Source organism: Triticum urartu, unplaced genomic scaffold (genome assembly GCF_003073215.2).
Source record: "Triticum urartu cultivar G1812 unplaced genomic scaffold, Tu2.1 TuUngrouped_contig_5588, whole genome shotgun sequence".
Classification (NCBI taxonomy): Eukaryota; Viridiplantae; Streptophyta; class Magnoliopsida; order Poales; family Poaceae; genus Triticum; species Triticum urartu.
This window is the reverse complement of record NW_024116274.1, coordinates 1-9,874: the sequence shown is the minus strand read 5'-3', so window position 1 is coordinate 9,874 and position 9,874 is coordinate 1. Positions and strand designations below refer to the sequence as shown.

General features: G+C 44.5%; 1 pseudogene; it reads left to right on the top strand.

Annotated features, from left to right (window-relative positions):
* The first annotated feature begins 754 nt into the window (after positions 1-754).
* LOC125529417 lies at positions 755-2,319 on the top strand (annotated as a pseudogene).
* Positions 2,320-9,874: the final 7,555 nt, after the last annotated feature.

Here is a 9,874-nt window from a genome sequence, read left to right as displayed (position 1 = left end):
ATGTGACAATTTCGGGTTAAAGACTGAACTAGCACAAATAGACCATACAATCAGGTTCTGAAGAAACCAAAAGAATTGTACAAACAAACAGGTTGCATCTGCCCTGCGAGATTAATGAAGTATTGAGCTTTGATTCTCATCATCACTGGCCAAGATTAAAGAAGGAGCACATATTTTCCTTGAGTGATGAGTGAACATATATTTTCATGCTATGAAGAAAAATGAACCTACTTACAGTGAATATTGGAAATATATACCAGTCAATATTCTCATAATGCTCGAATAGTTGGCTTGTCCTTGTCACATATTAGTGCATTTAGACAAGTATCCATGTGTCGCCCACCCAATTATCGCTGTCAACTGCTTATAAATCCCTGTATATACTTTTGCAAAGAGTCTGCAAGACTTGTTTGGCAGAGGCCACTTTATTTGTCCATAGATTGTTGCCTACCAAATTTGTCGATCGTCCAAGTTGCATCTGATGAAAATTCTTCTCCATTACCATAGTGGAGATCAACATCAGGTCAAACCTGACCTTTGAAGAATGCACAAAGTGCAAGTTTTTTTAATGAAACTCTGAAGTAGACAAAGGAGAAAATGACAAGTATCCTTGTGTCACCCACCCACTCGTCACAGTCAAAAGTCATCCATGGAGACTTTTATATTTCGTGAAGATTCTCTGCAAGCCTTGGCAGATGCCAGCCTATAAATTTGTGAATAAGCAGACCAGTTGATAACCTAATTAATTCCGGCCATGGAGGTTGCCTTGTCTGCAGTTGCAGGTGAACTAGTGAGCCGTTTCATCTCCTTCCTGCTCTGCTGAACAAGTACCATTCTAGCCGTCTACACTCGCAGGAGAAGGTGATGGAGAGGTTGCAGCATCTCCTGATGAGAGTTTGCACCATCGTCGAGGAGGCGGACACGCGGTACATAAACAACTCCGGGATGATGATGCAGCTCAAGATGCTCTCAGAGGCCATGTACCGAGGATACAGTGTGGTGGACAACTCAAAGTACCAAGCTCTCCAGGACGGAGCAAGCTCTGACGAGGCTAGCAGCAACGACTCATCTACCTGGAGCTTGTATTTAGCCAAGCGTTCTCGAACAACTAATAAGGCCACACACCTTGAGTTGCATTGTGCCTTGGAAGACTTGGAAATTGTTGTTGCTAACATGGCAGAATTTGTTATCCTTCTGGGTGGATGCGAGCGCATGTCTCGTAGGCCATACGATATTTATCTTTACATAGACAACTTCATGTTTGGCCGGCATGCTGAAAAGCAAAAGCTCTTGAGCTTCTTGCTGCATCCCGACCCTCTTGGTGATCATGCACTGGCAGTTCTTCCGCTCATAGGTGGTGCAACAACTGGGAAGAAAACTTTGGTTGCTCATGTGTGCGGTGATGAAAGGGTTCGCCAGCGCTTCTCCTCTATATTGCACTTGAAAGGAGACAACCTTTTAAGAATACTTGACCACGGAAGGACTATGAAAGGGGTGATGTTGATCATTATTGAGTTTGTTTCTGATGTAGATGATGATGACTGGGAAAGGTTTCACTCATTTCTCATACGAATTGGAAGAGGAAGCAAGATCATCATTGTAAGTAGAATTAAAAGTTTAGTCCGGTTTGGATCGGTGAAGCCGATATTCTTAAGTGCTCTATCTCACGATGAGTTGAGGTACCTTTTCAAGATAATGGCATTCGGAAGCGTAGACCCGACAGAACATCCACGGCTACTTCAGCTCGCAGATGAATTTGCCAAGGTGTTGCATAGTATGCAATCTTCACTTGTTGAAATAACTGTGTTTGCAGATGCGTTAAGGAGGAGTCTGCATGTTCAATCTTGGTGTTGCATATTGGACAAGGGGATAAGGTTCCTTAAAAGGAACCTCTCCATGTATGGTATGCAGCCAAGAATAGCTCTCCTAGAACAAGGCCATCCAGTGGACATAACGGATGTTACTTCACATCCACATAGCATGACACCTTATACAATTAATGCCTCAATCGAGAAACCACCAAGTGTGACTGCTGCGGAACTTCTAACAGATCCTAGTGTTAGACCAAAAGGAGACTTCATTCTCATTTTATGGGAATCAAGGATACCCCCGCATGAATCATTTGTTTACTTTGTTACAAGTCGTGCTCAGGATACAAATCAAGGTAGCACCTTGGCAGGGAGGAAGCGACGAGGAGTGCCGGTCTAATTTTGTTTCAGAACTCTTGTAATGTAACTCTTGTTGTATTTTTTATTCAGAATAAACAGATGTGTTCATGTATACCATTGAATGAAATAATAACTGTACTAATGATTTCAGTTAACGTAGCATAAACATGTACATTTTATCAGATCCAACGATCCACCACCTGCTCTTTTTAGATAACGAGCAAACGACATCATCCAATGTGGCAGGACCTACTACCACCCCTTACTACTACTAGCTAGTGATGTCTAAGTAAGGAGGCTTACTAAATTCACCCGCCAAAAAAAAGTGGCTTAATAAATTGTGTTTTGTACTGTTGTGTGGATGTGGAAGGCACGAAAACTTGGATCAGGTCAGGTTACAGTTGCGACTGCAGGATAAGAATAAGATTGGATTAAGATGTCTGCTAGGCGCCGGCATCATTCCCAGCCTGAAAGCAGCAACATTCTGATAAAATTTTAGAAACTGAACCATTTATTATTACCCAGGAATCGATTCTCGCAGCCAGCGTAGATAGGCACCTCCCATCCCTCCTTCCCCGCGCTTGACGTCGGCGACCACCATGGCTCCGCATGAGGTGCGACCGGGACGCCACATGTTGGGTGGTGGCACGGCACACCACCGGCCTCGAGTAGGCAGGAGGGGGCTCATGTTGCCATCATGGTGGTTTGGTAAAGAAGGGGTGTTGGGGATGGATTCGTCACAGGTAGGCGCTGACGACAGGGTCCTCCACATCCAGGGCACAGGAAGTTGGCCACTATAGATCTCATTCTGTTTTTTTGATCGAGCTAGATAAATAAACAAACAGAAACAGTAATGAACGAAATGCCCATTAACATGCCTAGCTAGGAGCAATGGTTAAGTGACTAAAATGTACTGCACATTTGTGCAGGTTATTATATGGCAATGGTTTGTGATGAAAGTAAATTCTGAAATCCAAATTATGTTGGAAATATGAGCAATTTACCGAATGATTTTATTAACAGAAATACGAGATAAAGCACTTCTAGTATAGAAGTGATAAAACAAGTCATGCAATTTGACAAAGAGAAGATAAACATCATCTTCATATATGAACTGTAACTAAACATATTTAGAGCAGGCAGTATAGCAAGTTGCATATATGAAATGAAGCCTAACATATCTAGGGCAAACACTAGATTAAGGAACTGCAGCAGGACCTATAATAGAAAGAGGAAGAACACGTACGGGACAGCAGCAGCAGAAGCGCTGGACTTGGGATCGGTATCCTCGCCAGCCATGTCGTCGAGGAGGTCGTCGACGTTGGGGTAGAAGTCGTCGTCGGGGAAGTAGTCGTCGGAGTCCGGGGCGTCCGTGACGAGGAAGTCAGTAGTCGCGCGAAGCGCTCCCCAAAAACCTTATCACCCTTCTCCCGTACAGGACTCAAAAGGTGCGGTTTCGGAGGCCTACTGTCCCGACATGCGATGCACGACGCAAGCCAGGATGGGCAAGATCGTAGCAGCAGCGCAGTGCTCAGGAACTTTGTGGCGAGAGGAAGAGGATTTTCTAGTGTGTCTCTCTGGAGAGGAGCGACCTCTCTTATATAGGCACACGAGAAGGAGCCGAACAGGCTGCGACGGGAGGTGAAGCAACAGAGGGAGACGAAGCGATCAGACTTCAGCGGAAGAGGCGAGCCGTTCGGATTCATTAGACATCGGCTCGGCTCATTCCCGCAACCCGCGGCGCGACGCGTCGTGGCGAGGCGGGCGGCGAAGGAGGAGGAGCGCGTGGATGTCCCTCTTATTCTCATGCTCATACAAGTGGGGAAAGAACCTCCGTTATAAGGAGGTCCAACTCCCACTAAACTAGCAGTATGGGACTAAACTTTAGTAGTATCCCTTGTCTTGCACAAATGGGCTATGTGGGCCACTAGGATTTATTTAGGAATTTCTGAAATAGTTATTGGACTGTCCCAAAATAGAATAAATTCCAGCAATCCCCCACCAGATCCCAGAGGCACACATAAATTTGCCTTTAATTTCAAAACACTGTTTTATATACCGGTACTGCAGTGGAAACTGTTAAGTTGAACTTCCACCTAGAATTCTATGCTACACTAGTAAGCAACTTGAACAGTGGGCTAGGCCTTGAACTGCAAGTTTTCTGCGAATCTAACTTCACATAAAGCCTTGACCGATACGTGGCTACCGTGGGTCTTCCCCGCGGGTGGAGCTTATGACCTTTCATGAGTTTACTAGAGAGAACCCTACTCTCATAGATTGCGATGTTTGACAATCAGACTCATATAGGTGTGTTCTTCAAAAGATATTCTGCAGGACAACATCTTTTCTTAAATGAGCCACTTAGAACACATTAAGATATACATCAACCTGCCATGCAGTTTTAGGAGAGTATTGCATCTTCATGGAGTGGTATTGTTAATACTAAGGATACTCTCCTCTCAGTTGATCAACAGCTTGTCTTCCACATCTAATTCACGGGATCTTCGATCACAATGAATAGGTTACCACTGTGAATAACTCACATTGTGGGTCTCATACCCATCTCCCTCGATGCATTATCTATCACATTGCGTGATAGACCCTTAGTGAAAGATCTGCCAGATTTTTAGACGTTTGGATATAATTCAATGCAATAACTCCGGAATTTCTCATTTTCCTGACAGACTTTAACCTTCTCTGAACATGTCTTGATGACTTCATGTTATCCTTTGAGCTGCTCACTTTCGTGATCACAGTTTGATTGTCGCAGTTCATAAGGATACCCGGTACAGGTTTCTCAACAACTGGCAAGTCATTCAAGAGCCGACGAAGCCAATCTGCTTCGACCGTAGCTGTATCTAGTGCTGTGAGTTATGCTTCCATTGTTGACCTCGTTAAGATAGTATGTTTGCAAGACTTCCAAGAAACAGCGCCACCTCCATGAGTGAATACATATCCGCTTGTGGCCTTTATCTCATCAGCATCTGAGATCCAGTTTGAGTCACTATACTCTTCAAGCACCTTTGGGTGCCCAGTGTAGTGAATTCCATAATTCGCAGTGCCTTTCAAGTAATGCAAAACTGTCTCTAGAGTTTTCCAATGCACATCTCCTGGTTTTGAGACAAACCGACTCATTTTGCTAATAGCAAAAGAGATGTCAGGTCTTGTAGCACTGGCTAAGTACATAAGCGAGCCAATAATCTGAGAATACTTCAATTGATCTCTAGCAATTCTTCGGTTCTTTCGAAGCAGCACACTGGCATCATATGGTGTTGGAGACGGCTTGCAGTCACTATAGCCAAAGAGACTCAAGATCTTTTCCACATAGTGAGATTGAAGCAATGTAATCCCACCATCATCGTCTCTCAACAACTTGATGTTCACAATGACATCAGCCATTCCTAAATCCTTCATCTCAAAACAGTGAGATAGAAAATCCTTGACCTCCTTAATAACATTCAGATTTGTTCCGAAAATTAGTAGGTCATCAACATACAAGCAAAGGATAACTCCTTCGCCCCCACCATGGCAATAGTACACAGATTTGTCAGCTTCGTTTACAACAAAGCCTGCAGCTGTTAATGTTCTTTCAAACTTCTCATGCCACTGTTTGGGTGCTTGCTTGAGTCCATACAAAGACTTCAGTAACTTGCACACTTTTCCTTCCTGACCATCTAGTACAAACCCATCTGGTTGCTCCAATAAATTTCCTCGTCCAACTCTCCATTTAGAAAAGAAGTCTTAACATCCATTTGATGAACGAGAAGACCGTGTGAGGCAGCTAGTTAAAGTAGAAATCGAATAGTGGTCAGTCGAGCCACAGGTGAGTAAGTATCAAAGAAGTCTTCACATTCCTTTTGGGTATAACCCTTGGCCATGACCTGAGCCCTGTACTTTTCAATAGTACCATCAGGCCTAAGCTTCTTCTTGAATACCCATTTACATCCTATAGGTTTGCACCCATAAGGACGATCAATTATCTCCCAAGTTTCATTCGCCGAGATGGAATCCATCTCACTATGAACCGCTTCCTTCCAGTAGTCAGCATCTTCAGATGCATAGGCCTCTGAAATAGAACTGGGTGTATCATGTATGAGATACACAAGAAAATCATAACCAAAGAACTTTGCAGTCCTCTGTCTCTTGCTCCTAGTCGGAACTTTATTGTTATCCTCCACTGGAATTTCAAATTGTTCCATCGAAATGGCAGGTTCGATTATTGTAACTGGTTCCTGATTCGATGAACTAGGCATCTCCTGATTAGATGAGGTAGCCATATCCTTCATTGGAAAGATATCTTCAAAAAAAGTCGCATCATTCAACTCCATGATCGTACCGACATGCACGTCAGGTACCTCAGATTTTACAACCAAGAATCTATAACCAATGCTATGAAAAGCATACCCCATGAAAAATAATCCATGGTTTTTGGTCCAAGCTTGCGCTTCTTCAGAATTGGCACATTGACTTTCTCCAAACAACCCCAGGTTCGTAGATAAGAGAGTTTTAATCTTTTCTTCTCCCATTCCTCGAATGGAGTTATCTCTTTATTCTTTGTGGGAACTCAGTTTAGGACAGTCAATATTGCCTCCCCCACCATGCCTTGGAGAGACCCGATGTGTCTAACATGACGTTAACCAAATCTGTTAGAGTACGGTTCTTTCTTTCGGCCACCCCATTTGACTGAGGTGAATAGGAAGGCGTCCTCTCATGGATTATACCATGTTCCGCACAAAAAACATCAAATTCGTTGGAAAAATACTCTCCACCACGGTCGGACCTAAGCCTCTTGATTTTCCGATCAAGTTGGTTTTCCACTTCAGCTTTATAGATCTTGAAAAAGTTCAAAGCCTCATCCTTAGATTACAGAAGATACACACGGCAGTATCTAGTGGAGTCTTCAATTAACGTCATGAAATATTTCTTTCCACCTTTTGTCAAAACACCATTTATTTCACATAGATCTGAATGTATGAGTTCTAATGGTGTAAGATTTCTCGTTTCCGCAGTCACATGAGACTTACGAGGTTGCTTAGCTTGCACACACACTTGACACTTGGATCCCTTGACAGTGGTGAAACTAGGGATTAAGTTCAACTTCGCTAGTCGCGACATGCTACCAAAGTTAACATGACAAAGACTGAATGCCGCACATTTGATTCACTATTGTTGCAAATATGATTAACAACTTTATTGCAAATGTCTAATAAGGATAAACAAAACATGCCTCCTGACTCATAGCCTTTACCAACAAAGGTTCTATACTTGGATATTACAAATTTATTCGACTCAAAGACAAGCTTGTAGCCATCTCTACACATAAGAGATCCGCTAACAAGATTTTTATTGATGGAGGGGACATAATGCATGTTCTTCAGCCGCACGATCTTCCCCTAAGTAAACTTTAGATCGAGCGTGCCAACACCAGAACAGAAGCACTTGAACTATTGCCCATGAGCATGGTTGAAGTCCTTGCGGTCTGATAAGACGAAAACATGGAAATATCACCGCATACATGCACATTAGCACCCGTATCAATCAACCAATCGGGAGAATGACATACTAAAAGAATAGTGGGAAATATACCATACCCAGCATCCTTCATGTCAGTGTCTCCAATGACAACATTAGCGGTCTTGCCGCCTTTCCTAGGATGACGCTTGTCATAGCGATTAGGGCAACTAGGAGCCCAATGATAAACACCTTTCTTTTTGTCATTCTTCTTCTTGAAGTTCGTGTCAAACTTGCCCTTGTTCTTGAACTTGTGGGACTGGAAGTTCTTCTTCTGTACCAGATTGGCACTAGATCCTCCCTCAATACCTCGAGCACGTGTGTCCTTTGCTCCTGCCTCTTATGCTTCAGTAAGGTAGCAACGTTCCTCCACGAAGGAGGAATCTTAGTGATGATGCCTCCGGCAACAAACTTGTATGTAGCATACAATTGAAGTGCTCAAGTTCTCTAGCAAGTGACTGTATCTCATGAGCTTGCTCAACCAGGGAGCGCTCTTCAGTCATTCTGTAATCATAGAATTGCTCCATGATGTACAGCTCAGTGCCAGCATCCGAGACCCCAAACTTGGCCTCGAGTGCATCCCACATATCTTTTGCATTATCAATTGACGCATAAGCATCAACTATGTTCTGACCAAGAACACTCAAGAGAGCAGCATTAAACAGAGTATCCATTTTCTGAAAAGCTTATGCATGTTGAGCATCAAGCTCTCCTTCAGGTTTGCCAAGAGTGGCGCCATAGCAACTCATGGCTTGAAACCATAAGACTACTCTCACGCGCCACCTCTTACAGTGGATACCCTCAAACATAGGAGATTTGATGGAAGCAGCAAAACCACTCGGGGTAAATTGCCTATTATAAGGTTTTTGGATTGTTGGAAATATGAGCAATTTACTGAATGATTTTATTAACAGAAATACAATATAAAGCACGACTAGTATAGTAGTGATAAAACAAGTCATGCAATTTTACAAAGAGAAGATAAACATCATCTTCATATATGAACTGTAAGTAAACATATCTAGAGCAGACAATATAGCAAGTTGCATATATGAAATGGAGACCAACATATCTAGGGTAAACACTAGAATGAGGAACTGCAGCAGGACCTCTAATAGAAAGAGGAAGAACATGCACAGGACAGCAGCAGCAGCAGAAGCGCTGGACTTGGGATCAGTTTCCTCGCCGGGCATCTCGCCGAGGAGGTCATCGACGTTGGGGAAGAAGTCGTCGGAGTACGGGGCGTCCGTGACGAAGAAGTCAGTAGTCGTGCGAAGCGCTCCCCAAAAACCTTATCACCTTCTCCCATACATGACTCAAAAGGTGCGGTTTCGGAGGCCTACTGTCCCGACCTGCGGTGCATGCCACAAGCCGGGATGGGGAAGATCGTAGCAGCAGCGCAGTGCTCAGGAACTTGGTGGCGAGAGGAAGAGGATTTTCTAGTGTGTCGGCTCATTCCCGCAACCCGCGGCGCGTCGTGACGAGGCGGGGCGTGGCGTCGCGTGGCGAGGCAGGCGGCGGAGGAGGAGCGTGCGTGGATGTCCCTCTTGTTCTCATGCTCATACAAGTGGAGAAAGAATCTCCCTTATAAGGAGGTCCGACTCCCACTAACACTACACCACAACACTTGATTGGGGGCAGTTAACTGCCGGGAGAAAAACCTATCTAAGGGCAATTTGTCTGCGGCTCCGAAAACTTGCGGTTCTCCCCGTCAACCCTCCAGGACCTAAACAACTCACTTTTCGCCCATGAACAGTTTGTGTCAATGGTGTTTTATTTGCTCGGAGTTCCCGTTTGATACCCGATAAAGCAAATCTAGGTTTTCGCTTTCCTTGCGATGGGCCTGGCCGAGGGGGAACGGGACATCTCTTACCGCCGCTAGAAGTATGTTAAGGCACCCTAACTGCCGGGAGAACTGTAGCAACAACGGCATGAGGACTGCCGGTACACTTTACAACACACTATCTGCTGGAAGAACTAAATCTCAGCCCATAATCTGCCGGCCCATGCCGGAGACCGTCTTTGGCGCGAAACGGAAAAAAAGGCCTAGCTAGCGCGCGCCAGCGAGAAAAAAAGTGCGCGACTTCACGAAAAAAAGGCCCATTGTGAATTAGATGCGCCGGCCCTCCCCCACGACCAGACTCCACCAGATCCCCAATCCCCTCCCGATCCACCAGCTAGATCGACCCCGCCGC